This window comes from Sus scrofa, chromosome 16, assembly GCF_054392235.1.
Source record: "Sus scrofa isolate SSC_HxYL_T2T_F1_AM1 chromosome 16, Sscrofa_HxYL_maternal_Yorkshire_Landrace_v2.0, whole genome shotgun sequence".
Lineage (NCBI taxonomy): Eukaryota > Metazoa > Chordata > Mammalia > Artiodactyla > Suidae > Sus > Sus scrofa.
In genome coordinates this window covers 17,041,850-17,052,872 of record NC_139398.1, presented here as the reverse complement: position 1 = coordinate 17,052,872, position 11,023 = coordinate 17,041,850, and the positions used below count along the sequence as shown (strand labels likewise).

Below are 11,023 nucleotides of genomic sequence, written 5' to 3'. Positions count from 1 at the left end.
ATCTGCACACAGAAGTTTACTACAACTTTATTATTAATTGCCAAAACTTGGAGGCAACCAATATGTCCTCTAGTAGGTGAATGGTTAAACTGCGGTGCATCAAGACAATGGAATATAATTCAGTACTAAAAAGAAATGACCTATCAAGCCATGAAAAGATTTGAAAGAACCTTAAATGTATATTACTGTGTGAAAGAAGTCAATCTAAAGAGTTCCCTGCTATGATTCTAACTATACGACATTCTAGAAAAGCAAATCTGTGAAGACAGTAAAAGATCAATGGTTGCCAGGAGTATTGGTGTGTTGGTACAAGGGTAGAGATGAATAGTCAGAGACAAAGAATTTTTAGGGCAATGAAAATACTCATTATTTTAACTTTGGACATATGTCATCATATATTTGTCCACATCCACAGAATGTACATACCCAGAATGAACTCTAATATAAACTATGGACTTTGGGTGATTATGATATGTCAACGTAGGATCATCCTTGGTTAAAACTAAAAAGGATCATTTTGGTGAGTGATGTTGATAATGGGGAAGGCTATTCATATGTTGGTGTAGGAGGTATATGGGAATCCTCTCTACTTTCCTTTCCGTTTTGTTATAAACCTGAAAGTGTTCTAAAAAATATTTTTTTAAAAATCCAAAGAGTCAAATTAAGTAAAAAAAAAATCTAGCAATCAATGAACCAGAAAATATTGCATGCTATACTTAAGTATGAATAATTATACGCTGGTTTATGAATATGAGTATCTATACTTTAGTAGGATGCATGCAAAAATCATGCGAACAGTAAAGCGTCATGTGACATGAATTAACTCACTTACATATAGACCAGAAGGGATATTAGGAGAAGTTGCAGAGGGAGTAGTGACAGTGCAGGCCTGACCACAGAGGGGGCAGGACTGGAACTGAGCTGTTAGAGTTGGAGGTCAGCATGATGAACAAGGAAGAAAGGAGAAGGAAGCCAGCAGGCACGGGAGGTGGGCCAATGTCATGTAATCCTGATATAAACATGATGAAAACAGAATTGTATTTGGCAAGCCAGGTATAAGCAGGCTGTTTTAACTTGCCACATTTATACAGATGTTTGGGGTCAGGTTCACAAAGCAAAGAGAAGTACAACACGAGACTAATAAGAATCCCCGCGTGCAGCAATTTCTTTGGCTAAAAACCACACTGTCTGTACAGTACCTCCTCTGCGGAGAGAACATTTGCCTCAAGAGAGATGTCCCAGGGAGAAATTATAAACAAAAGACCATTAGCAATCCTGAAGTCTGTACACAAAAACATGGTTTTACAGTTTAGTTTAATCCTCCATAGACAGTCCTTGATGAAATACATTTTCATGAGATGTGCATATTCTTAGCATGAGAAATGCTGAAGGCTTTGTGACAATACAGTACAGTCTTCTCACGTGAACAGACCAAGCCAAGTCATTTAGCACTACTATTTACACCTCTGGGACACAATTCTTGCAATGCGCAAATACTGAGGAATTAAAGATAACTGGAAAGTGTTAAGAAGGAGCTTCATCTTCACACTTAAAAATCGTCATGTTTCTGGTTGGAAAAGCAACTCCAGACCATTGCTGGATATTTTATATCTAGTTCAGTGGATCATGTGGCACACATACATAGGAATCAGATTCCAGAAAAGGATGAAATATAAATTAAAACAATAAACAATGATGAGCCATTGGTTTCTACCATGTATCAGCAAGCTACAGCCTGTGGGCCAAGTCTGGTCTATAGCCTATTTTTGTAAATAAAGTTTTATTGGAACACTGCCATATCCATTTATTTACATATCATCTCTGGCTGCTTTCAAGTTACACAGCAGAGTTGAGTAATTGTGGCAGAGACCATACAGCCCACAGAACCTAAAACATTTGCTATCCGGTCCTTTACAGAAAAGACTGCCAACCACTGGTCTCTGCTTTTGATCGTCAGAGCCTTACACTATGTGTTTTAGTTTTCTATTGCCACTGTAATACATTACTCCAAATTGACTCAAAACAATTATTATTTTACAGTTCTGCGGGTCAGAAGTCCTAAAGTCAAGGTGTCAGGAGGTCTGTATCCCATCTGGATGCTCTAGGGGAGAATTCATTTCCATGTGTGTGGAAATCACTTCCATTCTTTGGATCATGGCCCCATCCTCCATCCTCAAAGCCAGCATTTCCATCTCTCTCTGCATTTTCTTTTCTGCTTTTGTCATTACATCTCATTCTTAGAGACTGACCGCCTTGCTTCTGTCTTGTAAGGACCCTTATTATTACATTGGATCCAGCCAGATTAATCCAGAGTCATCTCCCCGTCTCAAGATCCTGAACTTAATCAAATCCGCAAAGTCCTTTATGCCATTTAACTCAGCGTATTCATAGGTTCCAGGGATTGCAGTGGGGTTATTTTTCAGAGGACATTATGTGGCCTACCACAATATGTAAACTAATCTATTTTCCAGAGAGTGTAGGTGTTTAAAAAAAATTCCTAAAGATGATTCCATGTAATACAGTAGACATTATAACATCCACCAAACTTTCTCCACGTTTCCTCCTTTTTTTCCTCCACATGTCTTAACTTTTCTTTCTCAAATCCTTCCCTCAGAAGCTTAACCTTATTTCCTCAATGTGTATTGCTATCTCAGAAAACAACTGAGAAAAGACATATTTTTACATTCGAAACCTCACATTCTTTGATTCAGAACAACAAAAGTTGTTAAAGTTTATTAAGTCAGATAAAAGCTTCTGACAAGTTTGACCAACCAAAAAAAAAAAAAAATCACACTACTGGTATGTTTATCTTCCTAATTTAGAGGAAACAAAACCTTCATTCATATATATCTAAAAGACAGGGTAGGAAATAATGAATGCCCTCAGGAAGGTAGGGATAAACCTGCAAGCATGATTTGAAGATGGAAGAGTTGCACTTAGGAAGGAAGATGGTAGGAAAGGCTTTACATGGTGGTTGCACTAGAAAGGGGTTAAAGGAAATGCGTAAGAAGAGGCCTGGGTAGGGATGCCGCAAAGGATACCTATCGGGGAGAGCAAATCCTACAAGTTAGATGGATCATGGGTTGTGTGGTAGTGGATGGCAAACAGAAGGTAGAAAACCTCAAGTGCAAGACTAGAGTATCTCAATCTGTCTATCGTCTGTCTATCTATCCATCTATTTTTGTCTTTTTAGGGCTGCACCTGCACCAGATGGAAGTTTCCAGGCTAGGGGTCAAATCAGCACTGCAGCTACAAGCCTCCACAGCTATGGCAACACTGGAACCAAGCCACATCTTCTACCTAGACTGCAGCCTGCGGCAACACAGGATCCTTAACCCACTGGGGGAGGCCAGGGATCAAACCCACATCCTCTTGGTTACTATTCAATGTCTTACCCTTACCCCACTGAGCCACAGTATAGATGCTGAAAGTTTTCAGTCTGAGTAGATGCTGGACCAGAGCTGTGCTGACGGGCTATTAGTCTGGTCAAATTTCAGAGGAAAAAGGAAGGTGAGGTGACATATAAAGGGAATGGCTTTCCTTCCATCACATCCCAAATAAGGAGAGAAGGCCAGGTAGCAATGGAGGCAGAAATTGAAGTGCTACAGCTGAAGTTAATGTTTGAGGCTTCCAGAAGCTGGAAGAGGCCCGTGAGGATTCATCGTACAGGTTTTAGGGAGAGCACGGCTCTGTAGACACCTCGACTTTAGGGTTCTATCCTCCAGAGCTGTGAGACAATACATTTCTGGGCTTTAGTCTACCCAGTTCATGATACTTTGTTAAGGAAGCCTTAAGAAAATTAATACAATACTGCATACTTGCTAATTACTTGATAAATATTTATTGGCCACCTACTGTGTATCAGAAACCATGCTAGGTACTAAAGATATGACAAAGAAAACTAGAAAAAAACCCATCTGCTTTCATGGAGCTTATCTCCTAATGGGGAAAAGATGGATAATACATAAAAGAGGGAAACGTCATATGGTAATATCTATATGAAACAAAGTAAGTGTGTGCGTGTGTGTGTATGTGCGCACAGGCTTATGAGAGCCCACTTGAAGATAATAGCCTAAAAAAACCTCCCTGTGAGTTAAGACCTGGATATGTGAGGGGTGAGTAGTCACTGGGGGAAAGAGGATTCCAGACAGAGGGATTGGCAGGTGCAAAGGCCCTGAGGTAGCAACGTCCCTGGGTACTCCACATAAAGCAAGGAGGTGAACATGGATGGAACAGAGTAGACAAGAAGAAAACTGGTAAAAGTTAAGATCAGAGAGTCAAAGAGGGTATGGGTGCCTGGACCATGTGCGAACTTTGTTTATACTGCTAGGACACTAGCTCTACTCTGAGTGGGTCCAGGAGCTTTTAAGGGCTTTCCACAGAGGACTGAAGGGTTCAACTTACTTTCCAACTGGATCACCTTGATTGTTATGTTGAGAATAGGGCCCTGGTGGAAGCACAGAGATTCCACCTGGGCATTTACAGCCATAATCTAGATGATGAGAGATGATGGTGGCTTAAAGCAGGTGGCAGCAGTGGACATGGTAAGAAGTGCTCTGACTGTACAGACATTTTGAGGGTAGAGACAACAGTGCTTGCATTTTTCAGGATATGTTTGGGGTCACACTGTGATGCCTTAACTTCACAACCAGACTGTAAGTGCCTTGTGGGCAAGGCCCAGGTCTTATGTGTCCCTAGTGGTTCCTCCAGTCTTGGCCCCAGCATCCTGCAGAGAGCAGGTGCAGCATTTACAACACACCCTTGATCATTCAATAAGAAGGAGCTAACCACGTCCAGAGACTCACCAGTGTCAAGCAAGTGCGATTCCAGAGCACTTGCCATTTTGAGTCAATGACCAACTATGTGAGAAAACGTTTCCTGGGACAGTTCCAACCTTTATCCCTTGCCAAAAACCCTACAACACATAATGTCACTGCTGTAAATTTAGCTATATTCAAATATTCCAATAGTGTGTTATTAAGCCTTGGGCATTTTTAAATTCCATCAACTTAACTTAAAGTGTTCTTCTGGTTTGCAAACAAATAAAACCCCAAAGAAAAAGACTTGAAGGATTCATGTGATTCAAATGAGAATAAAAGCATGTTTGATTATTGGGTCAATTCTCCTAAAGCGAACGAGGAAAAAACAGACTGATTTCTTCTGAAGATATTGTCTTGAAGATTTACACAAGTGGTCAGGGGATCTGATAACTGATTGCTCATTCCCTAAAGCAAAAATTAACTGCAAAGGGAACTTTTCAGGTTTGAGATGTCAGGCAATGTGGGATTTGGCATCAGCAGCTAAGCGTGGCACTCGCGTTCAGCTCCTTGCATGCCAAGGCTTGTAATTTCTAGCTCTAGTAACTGGAAGTTTATTTGGATTGCTAATGTTTCAGGTAAAGGAATTCTGGAGTTGATTAGAAGTGAAAATTAAGTGAGGGCACCCTTCCGCCACTGTTAAGACACATGGCAGAGAGTGGACCCAGGACCCCACTGGGATTCAGCCCATCTGGTTTTCACTGGGAAACAAACCTTGTTTTACAAATTTGTGCCTCTGTCTCATTAGCTGAGAAATGGGAACCAGGATTCTTCTCCATCTTTAGAGATGAGGCCACGTGTATAAGCACCACAGTGAGCAATGTTGGGAAAGGATGGAAGACTCTGTGATTTGGCTTCAGATGTCAGATTTGTGTCCTTCTGATTTGAGACCAGGGCTGTCAGATATCATTCCTCATCAGACACTAACCCAGCCCCTGGGCTCGAAGAGATTTAACTGCCATATGCTGCAAGATCAGCCATAAAAAGCAAAGAAAATAAAAAAGGAATGGAGAAACCATAATTAGAAAAGCATTTTAGGTCGTAGGGGAAATGCATATTCAAAGCTTGGCATAGAAATACAAATAACAGTTGGTTGGTTTAGGAAGAGAGCAAGACATAGCAGTAAAAAGACAAGGAAGGAGATGTTGATATAGAGGTGGGACAGGAGAAAAGGGTGAAGGAAGAAGAGTTGAGAGAAGAGGAAAGACACAGAGTGGCTACAGGTAAGGTTGGAGAGACACAGAGAACTTCGTGACAGTACTTCTGGTTGCCTTTACATCCCCACAGTGGCTTCATAAAGCAAGACCTCCCATGAAGACTGGAGGGAGGGTGATGTAGGTGCTTCAAGAAACCTTGAAGTCAGAGTTCCCATTGAGGCTCAGCAAAAACGAATCTGACTAGCATCCAGGAGGCTGCAGGATGGATCCCTGGTCTTGCTCAGGGATCAGGGTTAAGGATCCACATTGCTGTGAACTGTAGTGTAGGTCACAGACACGGCTCAGATCCTGCATTGCTGTGGCTGTGGTGTAAACTGGCAGCTATAGTTCCTATTCAACCCCTAGCCTGGGAATCTCCATATGCCTTGGGTGCAGCTCTAAAAAAAAAAAAAAAAAAAAAAACAAGAAGGAAAGAAAGAAAGAAAGAAAGAGAGAGAGAGAAAGGAAGGAAGGAAGGAAGGAAAGAAAGAAGGAAAGAAAAAAGAAAGAAAGGAAAGAAAGAAAGAAAGAAAGAAAGGAAGGAAGGAAGGAAGGAAGGAAGGAAGGAAGGAAGGAAGGAAGGAAGGAAGAAAGGAAGAAAGAAAGAAAGAAAGAAAGAAAGAAAGAAAGAAAGAAAGAAAGAAAGAAAGAAAGAAAGAAAGAAAGAAAGAAAGAAAGAAAGAAAGAAAGAAAGAAAGGAAGGAAACCTTGAAGTAATTTTGGGCATATGAAGTGGCTGCCTCAGTCCAGCTCAGATAGAAAAACATCTCTGTGGCCTGTATTTTAAGCCTTCGTCTTCGGTAGGACTTTCCAAGTAGGTGCTCAGTAATTATTTGTTGAAGGTGACTGAACAGTAAATATTATACTAAAGTACTTATATGTGGAATCTAATAAAACAGTGCAAAATATCCTATTTATAAAACAGAAACAAACTCACTGATTTCAAAATCAAACTTACAGTCACCAAAGAGGAAACTGTGGCAGGGTGAAGGGGGAAACTGGGAATTTGGAATTAAGATATATACATAGTAAGTAATAGAGACCTACTGCATAGCACGGAGAAATTGATTCAACATTCTATAATAATTTATATGGGGAAAAAGAATGGATATATGTATATGTGTGACTGATTCACTTTGCTGTACACCTGGAACTAACACAGCATTGTAAGTCAATGATATTCCAATAAAATGTTTAAAAACATACTTCAAGAGCAAGATAGACCCTTTGTTTCTCCTTAGGAAATTCTGCACTGGTGGGAAAAATCGTAGAGCCCTTTGAGGAGGGTAACAGACCAATGCAAACAGTATGGGAATAAGCCAATATCCAAAGGTGGGAGTGGTCAGGAAAAACATTTGTGCTAAGAAAGGTGCTGACTGCAGCACTGCATGGTGAACAGGTGGCCATATTCAACACCCTTCCCACAAACACACTGCTGGAGAGATCTAGCAAATGAGCAGCAAAATCCATGCTTGTAACTGGCTCCTGTTTAACTTCTGATTCCCACCACCTTATTTTCCTGAGAAAATGGATATTGAAAAGGAAGTAATTTCTAACAGATCCAACTGGTAGCTATTAATGTTGAGGACTCTAGAAAGACATGGGTCAACCCTTCCTTCTCATGGTTGCTTAGTCCTTCTGGGGGGCAGCATTCTGTGGGACTCCACCGTCATACACATTTGTCACATTCAGGGGCTCTCTGCCGCTTCAGATTCCCAAGTGTTTGGAGAATCACAGACAGCCTTCCTATTTCTCATGAAGCTCCTGGCTTCAACCAGGTAAGTGCAAAAATCTGCTCAACCTTCTTTTGTCTTGGAGTCTTTGTACTGCAATAGAGCCAAATGACAACATCCCAACACAGGGTAGGTGTCAGCAACAAGCATGTGATGTGTTCATCCTACGTAGGCTCAGTTTAAAAACATTAAATTTTTATTCTTTTGATTATTCAAACACTATATGGTTTCTTTACTGGAACTGAGAGATGCGTATAATGAGATATTTGCACAGAGAAACAGTTATCCAGGTAGTCTAGAGAAACGATCATGATATTGCTTTTTTAAATGCAGAAAAATATTAACAAATGAAACATCTGTCCCAATGCTAAATGTATACTTTAAAGTGAAATTCACTATGGAGTTTAACATTCAGTAAAGGATATTGAAAATGTGTGTACACTTTGCATACAGTGGTCTTCTCTGGATCTGAGAATATGGAAAATATTTGAATAGAATTATTAGCTGCTTTCACTTTCAGGAATAAACCCTGAAAGATCTGTAATCAGTAATTCAACATGCCTACAGAATATGCAAACCATTACTATAAAGTGCTTTTTTTCTAATGCTCATCAATTTTGTAGGGTTATGGATGGTAACTAGACTTAACCTGGTGATCATTTTGTAATGTACAGAAATATCGAACCATGCATGCACCCGAAACTCACCCAGTGTTGTAAGTCAATTATACTTCGGTTTTTTAAAATATGTTCACATGGAGTTCCTGTCATGGCTCAGTGGCTAACAAACCCAACTAGCATCCATGAGGACATGGGTTCGATCCCTGACCTCGCTCAGCGGGTTAAGGATCCAGCATTGCCCTGAGCTGTGGTGCAGGTTGCAGATGTGGCTCGGATTCTGCGTTGCTATGGCTGTGGTGTAGGCTGGAGACTACAGCTCCACTTGGATGGACTCCTGGCCTGGGAATCTCCATACGCCACAGATGCAGCCCTAAAAGACAAAAAAAAAAAAAAAAAAACACAGATTGGAATGGTAATTTGAGAGAAAAGTTAAGATCTAGACCCTCTTTATCAAGGCCCAAGAAAGGAAGGGATATGCAGATAAATGAGCCAACAGAGACACAGGACTGAGAGTGAAACCAGCTAAAAAGTGAGTGGTGGCACAAGGAATCATGGAATGATGCTTCTCAAAACCTTCAGATATATTTACAGAACAAATTTCATCAGTAACTATTAACTTAAAATGTACAGAATGCTGTACTACAATAGATATTCATGGTTCTGAGAGGGAGTTCAAATGCCAAGGGGAATCCTGATCATCTAGCATCTTATTTTCACAATGAAAATAATGTTTCTAACTTGCGACATTGTTTGAAAACTTTGGGAAAATGTCTCATGAAAACAAATCCTACTGTCTAAACCACATGCAAATTGCAACCTGATCTACAAATGCTCTAAAACCAATAATCCTCCCCCTTTCCTTTCTTCTTCCTTTTCTTTTTTGTAGGAACACAGCCTCACTTTTTCAGATGTTGCACATGCAGTAATATTGGGAAGGAAGACACACCTTCAAAGATTTGTAGAACCGGAGTTCCCATGGTGGCTCAGTGGTTATCGAACCCGACTAGCATCCATGAGGACAGGGGTTCAATCACTTAGTGGGTTTAAGGATCCAGCAATGCCATGAGCTGTGGTGTAGGTTGCAGACGCAGCTCCGATCTGGCGTTGCTGTGGCTGTGGCACTGGCCAGTGGCTACCTCTCCTATTTGACCCCTAGCCTGGGAACCTCCACAGGCCTTGGGTGCAGCCCTAAAAAGACAAAAAAAAAAAAATGTGTAGAACTTAGAATACTGCTATTAATTTAGCAAATATCACAGGGGCACTACTTTTTGTGGACCACTGTTATGTAGCAGATAGTGAAGAGCAAAAGGTCACAAAGCAGTTAAGGAAGGGACCAGGTTGGGAGTCTGAGAGAAGGATGGGCTGGATAGAAAGGCAGGAGAGGACAGGACAAACTAGCACTAGTGCAGGTGAGAGAGAGAGAGAGCAAAGAAGTGAGTCAAGGTCAGAAAGAGTAAGTGTGCATGGATGAGGGTCCTAGGACAAGGAAAGAAAGAATAGAACCAAGGGAAGAATAAAAGATGGGGTAGAGTAATGGGGGATGAGAAAAGCATTTTCATGAGTTCACTGTTCCACGCAGGTGTCCTTCATGCTGAAGGCTTTTATTTAATACACCCAGCGAGTCCTCCACCCAGTGCTGTGCCCTCCACACAGTGGGGATCCCGAGTGTATCATCAGCTCAGACCTCTCCTCTGAGATCCACATTCACACACTGAGTTCTCTTCCCTGACCTGACGCCTCTGAGTTCACCTGGCAGAGATCCCAAACTTAAATCTGTCCACTACAGAATCCCCGTTTCCCCACCCAGATCTGTCTCCTTGCACTGGAACTTCCCACCTCGGTCAAGAGCGCCACTGTCCCCCATTACTTCAATCAGGAGTCCAGAACCCCTCCTTTTCTACTTCCCCCTCAACCCTCCTCTAATTTTTTCCTCAACAGCAAATTCTTTAATTTGACCTCAAATCTTTCCACATCTCATGCTCTTCACCACCATTCCTTTGCCATGAACTATTAATTATTAAATGCCTACTCCATTCTCGTGCGCCAGCATCCATTCTCCACTTGGGAGCAAGGGTGAATGTCTTAAAATGTTATTGCATCATGCACATCAGTTTACCATGGGCTTCTGTTCAAAATTCTTCAGTATCTGCTTCTTTCTTTATCCATACGGAGAAGAGCTCTCTTGGTGTCTGAATTCCACACTGCCTCAGGGCCTTTGCACATACTTTCTTCTGCCTGGAATGCTCTTCACAGAGCTGATTCCTTCTCATCCTTAAAGTTCAGCTTAAAGATTCTGTTCTCATAGTTCACCCTTTCTCGAATACCTATTCTTTGTTATTCTCTATCACAATGTCCCGTTTTTCCTTTCAAAAATTCACGTTTTATTTATTACTTTTTTTTTTTTTTTACTGTTTCCCCATTAGATTATGAGTTCAATTTGGGTAAGACCTATATGTATTTTATTCACGGTTGACTCCCCAGCACCTGATAAACTGCCTGGAACAGAGAGGCACTCAAAGATTTATAAAATGCATAAAGAAACAAAAAGAATCAAACAATGTCAAAGTCTTTGGGCGGTAATGCATGTTATATATCATTTTCTGACTCTGAATATTTAGAACAATTATTTACGTTACTATTTGCACAATTAAAATATA

The 11,023-nt window shown here is 40.9% G+C and overlaps 1 protein-coding gene across 3 annotated transcripts in view; it reads right to left on the bottom strand.

Annotated features, from left to right (window-relative positions):
* Positions 1-11,023, bottom strand: part of FBXL7 (F-box and leucine rich repeat protein 7) — a 408,940-nt gene that overhangs the window by 196,362 nt on the left and 201,555 nt on the right. The window lies entirely within an intron of this gene.